General features: G+C 37.9%; 1 pseudogene; it reads right to left on the bottom strand.

Moving 5' to 3' along the window:
* Positions 1–341: 341 nt before the first annotated feature.
* The window catches only part of LOC140878210 (condensin-1 complex subunit CAP-D2-like), a 56,722-nt pseudogene continuing 42,863 nt past the window's right edge, over positions 342–14,200 (bottom strand).

Raw genomic sequence — 14,200 nt, 5'->3', positions numbered from 1 at the left:
ATTAACTTGCAATACCAATATTTAAAATCTCTGTTTTGAGTTCCATCGAACGATTTTCACAAAATAAAAATTGCCCCGCCAATTAATTGTACGCTCATCGGTTTCAAGCTTTAAAAATCACGGTGGCCACAACCAATAAAGCAAATATAATACAGTAGCTTAGCATAAAGAACAAAAGTGTTACGGCTAATGAGAAAAAACATGAGATGGCACGAGAAAATCATATATTATCGATGGGAAAAGTTGTTATAAAAAGGGGAGATTTCTCAAATAAAGAGAATGAGGTGATTGAGAAAATACATAATGATTTCTTTACATTATTAATTAGTGTTATTTTCAAATCATCGTGAATGTCCATCATGTCCATCTTCATTCTCACATTTCAATGGCATGTACAGCTCAATTTGTCCACCACTGATGTGACAATCACATATTGAATGGGATAAATTGTATATCAAATAATTGAATGACACCACAATGATGGACACGTAAATAAACAAGATCGGTTGACAACATATCAAAACTCATTTGTAGTTTTCACAACTTATTTTAAAAATAGTTGTTAATGTGTTTGGATGAACTTATTTTAAACAAATTAAAGATGTTGATGTATTTAACATTACAAGATATTTTTATTATCAAAATTTATCCAAAAAAATATAATACTACAAATTTTATTTAAAAATAAATTTAAAATTTTATCATAAATATTAAACCTATGTTACAAAAAAAATTCATATTTTAATTTAGAAAAAAATGATAATCTTTAATATTTTATTTTTTAAAAATATTTAATATTTTATAAATAGAAGGCATGACGAAGATTTTTGGAAATATAAAAATCTATTTTAGAGAAGTAAAATTTTAAAATAATTTTTTAAAAAAAAAATAGGTTTACCTTAACTTTTTTAAAAACAAATTATAAGTTACCAAACAGTTTATTTTGACTACTCATAAATTTTTGAACAAATTATTACCAAATAAATTGGAAGATCTTATAAGCTTAACCAAACACCCTCTTAATCTTGATTTATAAAACATCTTCATACATAATTTTTTTTGAGTGAAATTCTTTTTTTCAAAAAAAAAAAAAAAAAATTAGCATAGAAACAACAGACACACATCATAAACAACTTTAGGTACAATATTGGCGATGAATTTGTCAACAAACCATAAAAATAACAACATTTATATATATAATATATAGATACTGATCCCCGGTTGGTCCTATCCTTGCCTGCAAGAAAGCAATTGAACATTTAAGATGTTACCATGAAATCAACTAGTCAAGTATTGCAAAAACAGACGAACTTTTAACAAAGACTGATTGAAAACAACTATTGAAATATGAAACATGGTCTGCTTCAAATGCATGATTGATTGAGCTAGGTTACAGTTTCTTTGAGATCTTTTTACTATTGTCACAACCAAATATTGAACCATTCAAAAGAATTTAGATCCAAAAGAAATTAACAAAGATGAAGAATTTTATAACCAAAGAAAAATACCAAGCTCTAGCATTCTTACGTTACCAAGCTCGCGCGCTCGAGTCTCTCTCATGCACTTCACAGCACTTTCTTCGTGTCTGTCTCTATTGCGTCGCTTGTTCCTCCATACTCTGTAAGGCCCTGAAAATATGAATATTAATTACGAAATTAGAGATTTACATTTCGTATTTGGAAAATATTCAATTGGGAATTTATGGAAATTAGAGGTGTAATTTCCGAGCCGAAAGTATTTAATTTGAGAATTTACGAATTTTGGAAATTAAATTCCGGGATTCTTAAATTAAAAAGGAAAAATATTCGAATTGAATATTTGTAGGATTTAAGAATTTAAATGTGGAGTTTGAATTTAAAAAGGATTTAATTAGAAGCTGAATAGTGATTGAGAACCAAATTGCAAAAATGAAACAATTTGGGGATCAAAGTGCAATTCTCTAAAGCAAGTGGGAAACACTTGGCATATATGCTTACAAACGTGTAAAGCATAAGAAAATTTGATCTTCCAACGCTTGATTCTTACAATCCGGCTGGTAGAATTTCAAATTGATCGTATATTTGCGATCACGGCTTCGAGTGCTACACTTTGACGTAAGTTTGGCTAAATTCTACCATGTTTTATTCTCACCAGAGTTATCCGGCTGTTGTTTTGCTTGTATGTATGCATTGCATCAGGTTGAAGAGTAAGCGAGTCGAACTTGATAGGAAAGCGAGAGATTGAGAGATTAGAGTGGAGACTCGGGTGTTAGAAGAAGTTTTTGTTTTGTCAAACATGTTAGATTTGGATTCCAATGTTGAGTTGTTGAAACATTGGTTGAGATTTTAATATCTTTTCATGTTTTGATGTTTGTATTAAAGCTTGAGACTAGCCTTTAATCTAGATGTTTATGTTGTTGCTACATTTGAAATTTAGTGGACTCACTTTTGTAGATTCTACATCTTAACTTGAGTTGGTTTATATAAAGAAATGGGACTTATCTTCTTGTAGCATCATGCTCTCTTGGTTATGAAAATACTTATTCAATTTATGCCTTTAGCTTTGATATATCTTAGAGAAATTGGCATGAACTTGTTTGTATTCTCTTGGATAGGACTATGTTAGCTTTGTTATATTTTGTTTAGATGTTCAGAATTGGCATGGAAAGTTTTGACAGCAGCAACCATGCGCTTATTTTTTTTTGGATGTCTGGCCTGCGCATGGGCGAGCCCCTGCTCACGCGCGCGCGCAGGCCAGGCCTTGGGGGCTGCTGCCTCATTGAGCTGCGCACGCGCGAGAGGTGAGCGCGCAAGCGCGCAGGGCAGTCTTATAAAAAAAAAAAAAAATTTGGCCTTTGCTTGCTTGATTGCTTGGTGTTAATTCATGATCTTGGATTAACCGTTATGATTTGAGAGATTAGTGCCCGAGTCCTAACAACAGGTGGTATCAGAGCGTAAGTTCTTGGAATAAGATAGAAGTTCAGCAGGGTAGACCGAGTCGCATGCATTTTTAGTATTGTTTGATTTATGCTTTACTTATTTTGATATAATGTATGCGAACATGATTTACTGATTGAATGAATTTTCTAAGCTTATATGCTGTGACGACCCGAATTCTAATATCTCATTAATCAAATCATTGTAAATAATAGTCAAAGAATCAAAGACTAAATAAAATAAAAAATTTTTTTTAAAAAAAAACACCTCGCTCGATCGGGGAAAAACACCCGATCGAGCGAGCCATGAAGCCCAACTCTCGGGTGAAAGCAATGTTGGCCTCGCTCGATCGGTCAAAATTCACCGATCGAGCGAGCCTAATGTGCTCACCTCACTGCCTTAGAAATAAAGGCCTCGCTCGATCGGTAGGAATCACCCGATCGAGCAGGCATCTGTCCAGCAGAAAAAAAAACACAGATCATTTTGCTGACAACTCAAGTTCTTTCATTCATTTCTCATCTAACATCAACTCATACATAGCCTATACAAAATCATAAGCTAACATGCATTCTAACATGATATAAGTTAATAGAAATAGATCATCTCAAAGCCTTAAAATCAACATACTAGGCTCATATATCAAACATGGAACATTGTGTACAATATCAAGTCAAGTCCTAAGAAGTAATATGCATCATCTCATATCTTGTGTGCTAATTTAAGACAACAACCTCATAGCCAATAAGTCTTGGCATATGTAACTACAACATATTCATGTCTTTGAACTCAACACAACATTGACAGCTCACAACCATCTAAACTCGGATCATCACGCTATTCTCTCATCCCTTGTTCTTCAAGATCACTTTTGCCCTGTTCCACTTCCGCCTATTGCCATGACACATACAACACAACAATAGCCGGATAACTTCGGTGAGAAATATATTTCCCAGTAAAAGCAACTAAACATGCATAGCAAAGCATATATCAAATTCATGATATAAAAGTAAATACAATGCATGTTTTAAACCAAGGTTCTCTAACGAATTCTCTTATTTCATCGGTTGGGATCCCGAGAAGAAGATATCATAACTAACCACCAACTCTCCCAATCGAGGTGGGGCTACTTATCTTGCTTCTCTAGACTTTGAAGCCATTATATATGTAAATCAGATGCTAGGCTAAGTCAACCACCCAGGCCATACATATATAATCCCTCAAATCGTCTAATCGAACGTTTCCGTTCATTTCAAAATCAAAGAACAAGTCTTACAAGATGAATGCAACATATATCGACAAAATAGCATTCATTAAAATCAAGACTGATTCAACCATTCAAATACAACATATAAAAGCAAATAAGCAAATAAGTATGTGATTTAGGAAACTCGATACAAACTATCTCGAGTTATAATCCCATTCAAAATAGTAGTCCACTTTTACCTTTCAAATGTGAAGTTTAAGGTGCTTTCAAGCTATCCAATCTGTACAATAAACAACCATAAGCTTTGTCCCACAATCTGCATTTCAAACCAAACAAACACTATTGGAGACTAACTTCAAACCTTACTTCAACACTCTATCGGTTCGAAGATGACATTCTCGAGCTCAATGGTTTTTTTAAACACAATCTGAAACAAAGTTGAGAAAGCTTACAATCATCAGCTAGGACTCACTATCCTCACAACTCAATACAATATAGCAAAACAGTCTTGAATCATAACGTCGGCAGCATAACGATTAAAGTCGACAACCAAAACTCAACTACAACAATTCTAACATTCATATCAGCTGTATATGATTCAAAACCAGCATAATTCCTCAACATATCAGCAAGTATAGTATCGAATAATCAGCTGGAATCATAAGACCATAACTGATAACCATTCTTCAACCCAACTTCATTATAACAAAGAATACAAGCTCATCAACCTCAATACAAACACAAATCTGATGTCTGTCATTTTAGAATTCTCAAACCATAATGAATCAAAAGAAAACTTACATCAAATCGAAGGTCTCGTCTCGAGGATTCCAAAACACCTTTCGGAATCAAATTCGGATAACCGACGCAAAAGATATAGCAATTTGAAGATGAAGAAATGAGCTTAAGGTTTCTTGCTTTTCTCTCTCGGTTTTGCCTTCAAATGTTTCTGATGAAATGTATTGTATTACACGTGAATACCTTTCAGAATAACAAGTGTCCCACTAAACATAAGAATTTTGCACTTTGGCCCCTCAAGGCTTCCAAAATTGCAATATGGTCCTCAATTTCTCATTCCATTCAATTTCAATTATAATCAATTTAAGAATATTAGAATTTAAATCAAAACTCCAAATATTCCAAAATTAATTATTCTCGGATTAAAATTAAATAATTTCGGACGATACAATTCTCCCCCACTAAGATATGATTTCGTCCTCGAAATCTCAAATACTATCAGCACATAAGATATATCAGATAATAGAAAACTAAAGAAGAACTCACATCATTGAAACATCTCTGGAAATCGTTGCCTCATATCTGATTCCGTCTCCCAAGTTGATTCTTCAATACCATGACGACTCAACTGGACCTTCACAAGCGAAATAGTCTTCGTTCGAAGTTGCTTCTCCTTACGATCAAGGATCTGAATTGGCTTTTCAAAATAACTCAAAGTTTCGTCGAGTTCAGCTTCATCAGGTTGAAGCACATGAGATTCATCAGCAAGGTATTTTCAAAGCATCGATACATGAAAGACATCATGTATTCCAGATAAGGATGAAGGCAAAGCTAATCGATAGGCAAGATTGCCTATTCTCTCCAGAATATCATACGAAACGATATATCATGGAGACAACTTCCCTCGCTTGCCAAATCGTACGGTGCCTCTGAATGAAGAAATCTTCAGAAACACCCTATCCCCTTGTTCAAAAGACAAAGGTCGACGTCGGATATTGGCATACTTCGTTTGTCTATCCTGTGCTGTCTTCATTCTCTTTTGAATAAGCTTCACTTGTTCAGTCATATCTCGAATCATATCAGGTCCAATGTCAGGTACCTCAGAAATATCATCCCAGAAAAGAGGTGATCGACACTTTCTACCATACAGAGCTTCAAACGGAGCCATCTCAATACTCGATTGATAGCTGTTGTTGTACGAGAATTCACAAAGTGGTAATGAATCTTGCCAACTCGTGCCAAAATCAAGCACGACAGCTCTCAACATATCTTCTAATGTCTAAATGGTATGCTCAGACTGTCCGTCTGTCTGTGGATGATAGGCTGTGCTCAAGTGTAACTGAATACCCAAAGCACTCTGTAAACTGTGCCAGAAGTGTGACGTAAATCGAGGATCACGATCTGATACAATAGACTTCGACACTCCATGCAATCTGACAACGTCTCGGACATAAAGCTCTGCCATTTGATCGTGTCTATATGTCATACGATAAGGTATAAAACACGTTGATTTCGTCAATCTATCGATACTCACCCATATAGCATCACAACCTCTAGAAGATCGAGGTAACTTCGTCACGAAGTCCATGGAAATATGATCCCATTTCCATTCCGGCACTAATAAACTCTGTAACAAACCAGACGGTTTCTTCCTTTCAGCCTTCACCTGTTGGCAATTCAGACATCGAGACAAAAAATCAGTAATATCGGACTTCATTGGTTTCCACCAATATCGAGTCTTCAAATCGTTGTACATCTTTCTCCCACCAAGATGAATACTATAACGACTACAATGCGCCTCTTTCAGTAGTTGTTGTCGCACATCAGAAATATCAGACACTACAAGGCGATTGTTTAAATACAAAAGATCATCTCGAACCTGGTATTCAGACACATGCCCTGATCGGACTTTCTCAATCGAATTCTGCACATTCTGATCAAGTTTATGAGCATCTTTAATTCTCAAAAGTAACTCTGGTTCAACTTGAATTTGATAAAGTCGCAAAAGCGGACAATTCGTTTCAAATACTAATCCAGAAAGACAACATTCTTCAATCAAATGGGATATACCAATCGTCGATAGCGATAAAGAACATACCTTTCGACTCAGTGCATCCGCAGCTGCATTCGATTTTCCTGGGTAGTATTTAATCTCACAATCAAAATCTTTCAACAAATCAAGCCATCTCCGCTGTCTCATATTCAATTCTGACTGTGAAAACAAATATTTCAGACTCTTGTGATCAAAATAGATCTCAAACTGTTCCTCGTATAAATAATGTCGCCAAATCTTCAAAGCAAATATGATAGCGGCCAATTCAAGATCATGAATCGGGTATCTGGTCTCATGAGGCTTCAACTGTCTCGAGGCATAAGCAATCACATGCCCTCGCTGCATCAAAACACACCCCAAACCGCGATGAGATGCATCACAATAAACAGTGAAATCACCAGTACCTGAAGGAATCGTCAAGACTGGTGCACTGGTCAATCGCTTCTTCAACTCAATAAACTGGATTCACAGGCTTCAGACCAGATAAATGGAGCATTCTTTTGAGTCAACTGAGTAATCGGCTTCACAATACTGGAAAAATCTTTAATAAAACGACGATAATACCCAGCCAAACCCATAAAACTACGAATTTCAGGAACAGATGTAGGTCTAGACCAATTGATCACTGCCTTGACTTTACTTAGATCAACAGATATACCATCTTCGGATATGATATGTCCAAGAAAAACAACCTATTTCAGCCAAAACTCACATTTCGACAGTTTAGCATACAGTTTCTCAGATCTCAGAGTCTTCAACACGGTTCTTAAATGCTCAGAATGTTCAATCAAATTCTTCGAATATATCAGAATATCATCAATAAAAATTATCACAAAATCGTCGAGATATTTTTGAAACACACGGTTCATCAAAGCCATAAACACAGCTGGAGCATTTGTCAGACCAAACGGCATAACTATAAACTCATAATGGCCATACCTGGTTTTGAAAGCAGTTTTAGGAATATCAGAATCTCTAACTCTCAGCTGATGGTACCCAGATCTCATATCGATCTTGGAATACACAGAAGAACCCTGCAACTGATCAAATAAATCATCAATACGAGGCAAAGGGTATTTGTTCTTTACCGTTGCCTTGTTCAGTTGCCGGTAGTCGATGCACAATCTCATTGAACCGTCTTTCTTGTTGGAAAACTGGCGAGTTCCCAGACCAATCACGATTGATACCCGGTGCAGCGGAAGTTTAAAATTTTTTTCTCATGGAACGATTCCATGGTGTGGGTATCAACCGTTCAACGATTGAATTATTGTGTGTGTAAAATTCAAATAACAATTATTAAATTTTACCTTCAATCTCGAAGCGAGATTAATGGACACCACACAGATTTCTCTGCGCTTCTTGTATCTCCCAGGAACTGATGAACTCCTTCAATCAGGTCCACGAATGAGGTTTTAAATCCCTCTGATAGATTGCACTAGAAAATCTATCAGAAGTTTTTTGCGAAGAGATTAAACGAATCTGATTCGTTATTCCTGACTACGATTCAAAATCACAGACCGAAATTTCTCAGGCAGAGCAAAAGGGAGGGGACGGCCGAAAACTTTTGAGAGAGAGGAGGGTTTCGATTTTCTGTCTCAAAAATTATGAGCTGTTGTATCTAATTTCTGTACTGAAATAACTTATTTATAATGCAGGCCACTAACACCTTAGGGCCCATTAGTCATAAGCTGGGGCCCGACAAGCAAAGCCCGCTCGTTCAGAAATTAATATAAAATTCATCGTGACTCCGATTGATGAAACGATTTCACCAATGTGCACAGAAACCATTTCTGCACATTTTAAAGTCAAAATAAATTTTCCTGAATCCGAATTCAGTGGTTTCCAAAAATGTCCATCCCTATGTCATTTTAGGAAACCCTACTCCCTTACTCTTATTTAAGAAGTCCAACTCCTTAGTTCATTAAATTTAACTCTTTAAATTTAACTATCTCAACGGGGATTAAAACTCCATTACACTGTGTGACCCTCAATGGTTCAGGGATACAGCTAGCCGTGGGCTCACAACTCCTTGTGACTCGGAACAACACTTTCCGACTTGCCCAACGAATCATGGTAAAGCGCCTAGCAACATCGCCCCATGATTCCCTAGGTATCACTGATAGTGCCTACAAGAACCAGTAGATTTTGGTTAGCGTACAGTACGGTCCCTTCATCCATATATCCCGATCGAATCAACAACCATTGGTATATCGAGAGTCGCTCAAGATTCGATAACTATGCAATACATCTTGAAGATCAAATTAGTGACATCGCATGTGCTACTAAGAAACCATTTCTTAAATCACATCAAGTACTCTGGCCAGAGATTTGTCACACTAATATCTCCTCAGATCGCATAGGATATCCACACTCGCAAGTATGTGGTGAATCCTTGACAACAATGCATTGACTCCTATATGTGTCGTAACTGTACCCAATCTCGACACCTGATGACCCCCTCAGAGTCGGTAAACGAGTCAAAGCACAGTACTAGCATATAGAGTCTCCATGATGTTTCAAGTCATAAGGACTAATGGTGTACAACCAAAACCGCGGACTTTATCCACTCGATAAGTGATAACCACTTGGAAAGTCCGGATAGGGTAGTTCGATTATTCATCCTATGAATATCCATTTGCATGCTTCGAACATCTCCATGTTCCCTACCAATGAAACGTGGTACTCCGCATCGCAAATGCTAGTCTCAAACTCGAGCGATCCTTATCCTTATTATCGGACGGCTCAATCGACTAGGAACGGTTTTAGAATATACAGTGACTATAAGATGTATTTCATGATAGACATCTCCATGTTCTACCACATCTTACATACACTATAGTATATTCAAGGTCTTTATCAAAACAACAATAGTATATCACAATATAACAATATGAAGTAATATAAAGTCATTGCCATTAATAAAAGTGTAAATAATATTAAACAAAAGATTGTTTATACAAAGAGTCATCAAAGCCCATAGCCATACAGTTGGCTCACTGGGCACCCATTCTTACAATCTCCCACTTGCCCTATAGCCAACTAGTCATACTACGTAGACCCATTGCTTCGCGATGTTTGTCAAACAATGGTCCTGGCAATGGCTTAGTAAGCGGATCAGCGATATTGTCTGCAGAGGCCACTCGTTCGACAATGATGTCTCCTCTTTCCACAATCTCCCGGATTATGTGGTATTTCCTCAGTACGTGTTTGGATCTTTGATGAGACCTTGGTTCCTTTGCTTGAGCAACGGCACCCGTGTTGTCACAGTACACCGGGACTGGACCAACAAATTCAGGAATAACGCCCAACTCTTGGACGAACTTCCTCATCCAAACGGCCTCTTTAGCAGCAGCTGATGCTGCAATGTATTCAGCCTCAGTGGTGGAATCCGCTGTGGTGTCCTGCTTGGAACTCTTCCAAGAGACAGCACCGCCATTGAGCATGAACACAAATCCAGAGGTTGACTTCGAGTCATCCACATCACTTTGGAAGCTAGAGTCGGTATAGCCTTCCAATTTGAGATCTCGTCCTCCATACACCATGAACATATTCTTAGTCCTTCGTAAGTACTTAAGAATGTCCTTCACGGCTTTCCAATGCATTTGACCAGGATTAGACTGATATCTGCTCGTGACACTCAGAGCAAATGCTACATCCGGTCTGGTAGATATCATCCCATACATGATACTACCTATAGCTGACGCATATGGTACATGTGTCATATTCTCTATCTCTTCATCAGTCTTGGGACACATAGACTTGGATAGAGAAACTCCATGACACATGGGTAGATGTCCTCTCTTGGACCCATCCATTGAAAACCGTTTCAATATGGTATCGATGTAGGTTGATTGAGTGAGTCCTATCATTCTCTTAGATCTATCTCTATAGATCTGTATCCCAAGAATGTAGGATGCCTCACCCAAATCCTTCATCGAAAATCTACCTGATAACCATATCTTTGTTGACTGCAACATCCCTACATCATTCCCAATGAGTAGGATGTCATCAACATAAAGTACTAAGAATGTCACCGCATCCTTAACTACTTTCTTGTACACGCAAGGTTCCTCCGGGTTCTTGATGAAACCAAAATCTTTAATTGTTTCATCAAATTTCTGGTTCCAACTTCTTGATGCTTGTTTTAGACCATAAATTGATCTCTGAAGCTTGCATACCTTATGCTCGCTTCCTATGGATGTGAACCCCTCAGGCTGCTTCATATAGATTTCTTCCTTAATGTCTCCATTAAGAAAAGCAGTCTTCACATCCATTTGCCATATCTCATAGTCATACCATGCAGCTATGGCAATAAGGATTCTTATGGACTTGAACATAGCAACTGGTGAAAAGGTTTCATCATAGTCAACTCCTTGCCTTTGAGTATAACCTTTCGCCACCAATCGCGCCTTGTAGGTCAATACCTTACCATCAGGCCCAAGCTTTCTTTTGTAGATCCATTTACACCCTATTGGAACAATTCCATCGGGAGGATCTACTAAAGACCAAACTTGGTTTGTATGCATCGAATCCAATTCTGACTGCATAGCTTCAAGCCATAAATTCGAATCCGCATCAGAAATTGCTTCCTTGAAGTTTCTTGGATCACATCCAATGTCGGGTTCATCTTGATCCCCTTCAAGAAGAAGACCATATCGAATAGGAGGTCTAGAAGTCCTTTCGGATCTTCTAGGTTCAGGCGTGTCCAGCAATGGTTCCTGAGGTGTAGGATCGTTATTTTGTATTTCGGGTTCTTCTCGAACCTCTTCGAGTTCCATCATCTCGCCTTTCTTATCCAATAAGAACTCCTTCTCCAAGAAGGTGGCATTCCTAGAAACAAACACCTTTGTTTCAGCAGGATAATAGAAATAATATCCGATTGAATTCTTCGGATACCCTACAAAATAACATAAGCTGGATCTACTATCCAACTTATCTCCCACTGTCCGCTTCACGTAAGCAGGACATCCCCAAATCCTCAAGTACGAATACTTAGGAGCTTTGCCATTCCATAACTCGTATGGTGTTTTGTCCACTGCTTTAGTGTGGACGTTGTTCAACAACAATACCGCCGTTTCAAGCGCATAGCCCCAAAACGAAGGTGGAAGCTCAGTGAAGCTCATCATGGATCGAACCATGTCCAACAAAGTTCGATTACGATGCTCCGATACACCATTAAGCTGTGGTGTCATAGGAGGAGTCCACTGAGAGAGAATCTCATTTTTTTTAGATAGTCCAAAAACTCGGTACTTAAGTATTCTCCACCTCGATCCGATCGAAGTGCTTTAATACTTTTACCTAGCTTGTTTTCTACTTCAGCCTTGAATTCTTTGAACTTTTCAAATGCTTCAGACTTATATTTCATTAAATATAAATACCCATACCTTGAATAATCATCAGTAAAGGTAATGAAGTAGGTGTGGCCATGTTGAGTCCCTACTCTAAATGGACCACAAACATCTGTATGGATCAAATCCAACAGATTCTGACTACGCTCAGGTTTCCCCTTAAAAGGAGATTTAGTCATTTTTCCTTTTAGGCAGGATTCACAAGTAGGTAGAGAGTTAATATCAGACATATCAAACATGCCCTCTCCCACTAGCTTGTTCATCCTCCTTGAGGAAATATGACCTAGCCTAGCATGCCAAAGGTTCGCCGGGTTTTGACTATCGATTTTCCTTTTGTTTGTTGTCGCCGGTTTATCAACATAATTCACTGGAACGTCTTTTAGTTTTAAGTTGTATAGATCATTTTCAAGTTGTCCATTTCCAATTAAACATTCATTCTTGTAAATATTGCAAATCCCATTCACAAAATTGCAAGAATAACCATCTCTATCAAGCATAGAAATAGAAATAATGTTTTTAATTAAATCTGGCACAAATAAAGCATCTCTTAACAATAATTTAAAACCGTTCTGCAAAGTCAAACAAACATCTCCAATGGCCGTAGCTTCAACTCTGGAACCATTCCCGAGCCTCAGCTGGGTCTCACCCATTCTAAGCCTGCGACTTCTTGTCATCACCTGCAAATCATTGCAAATGTGAGATCCACATCCGGTATCCAATACCCAAGAAGTTGTATTAAGTGACATGTTTATTTCAATATAGAACATACCCTTTGCAGTTCCCAACTGCTCAAGATATTCCTTGCAGTTGCGCTTCCAATGACCCGGCTTCTTGCAGTAATGGCAAACATCCTTGGATTTTCCATTGTTTGAAGCCTTTGTCTTTTGCTTCTTCTCGGGCTCGACTTTCTTGGGTGGGGTAGAACGTTTCTTGCCCTTCATACTTGGCCCCTTCTTAGCAGAAGATGAGGAGCCCACCAAGAAAGCTGGCTTATCCTTCTTAAGTGTGGATTCATATGTAACGAGCATATTGACCATCTCTTCTAGGGTGGCCTCTATCTTGTTCATATTAAAATTTATCACAAATCCATCAAATGAAGAAGGAAGAGACAGAAGCAATAAATCCACATTGAGTTCATGCTCCAACACCAAATCTAGGGTCGCCAATTTCTGTATGAGCCAAATCACTCGTACCCCATGATCACGGACCGAAGTCCCTTCACGCATGCGGCACGTCATCAACTCCTTAACAGTAGCGAACCTTTCAGCCCTCGACTGAGCCCCAAAAAGTTCCTTGAGTTGCGCGTGAATGTCAGCAGCATTCACCGTGTCCTCAAATCGCCTCTGGAGTTCATCAGACATCGAGGCTTGCATATAGCATTTGGTCTTGATGTCATGGTCATACCATGCATCAAGTTTGGCCAATTCCTCCGGACTTATGTCAGCTGGTGCTTCCTTCGGAGGTGCTTTCTCTAACACGTAGAGCATTTTCTCCAAAGTTAAGACAATCTTCAACTTCCGGAACCATTCCGTATAGTTGGCGCCAGTCAACTTGTTTTGTTCGAGGATCGAGAATAATGGATTTCGCGAATTCATTGTATGAAATACTGAAAAGAAAAACAGACATATATCAATGATTGTTTAACAATTTACTAAGACATAAAATAGGCGAATTTAATTTTATGAATCTCACTCCCACTATTTTAACGATTTCACCACCCTCTAGTGAAAACGGGAAACTTTTTCCTTAGTGAGAACATGGAGTCCAATTGACAAACTTATGGTCCCGAATAATATCAGCCAACCATAATTCTCAAAAGGTAGAGCCCAATTGCTTCCAAAGCAATCCCCATGTGTTTACCTCATGTCCAATAAGGGCCCAATAATATGACGCCGTTTAAAGTGACATGTCAAGATGACCCATCAATATTAAGTTGTGATGG

Source organism: Henckelia pumila, chromosome 2, assembly GCF_033568475.1.
Source record: "Henckelia pumila isolate YLH828 chromosome 2, ASM3356847v2, whole genome shotgun sequence".
Taxonomy (NCBI): domain Eukaryota; kingdom Viridiplantae; phylum Streptophyta; class Magnoliopsida; order Lamiales; family Gesneriaceae; genus Henckelia; species Henckelia pumila.
This window is presented reverse-complemented; position numbering and strand designations above follow the sequence as displayed.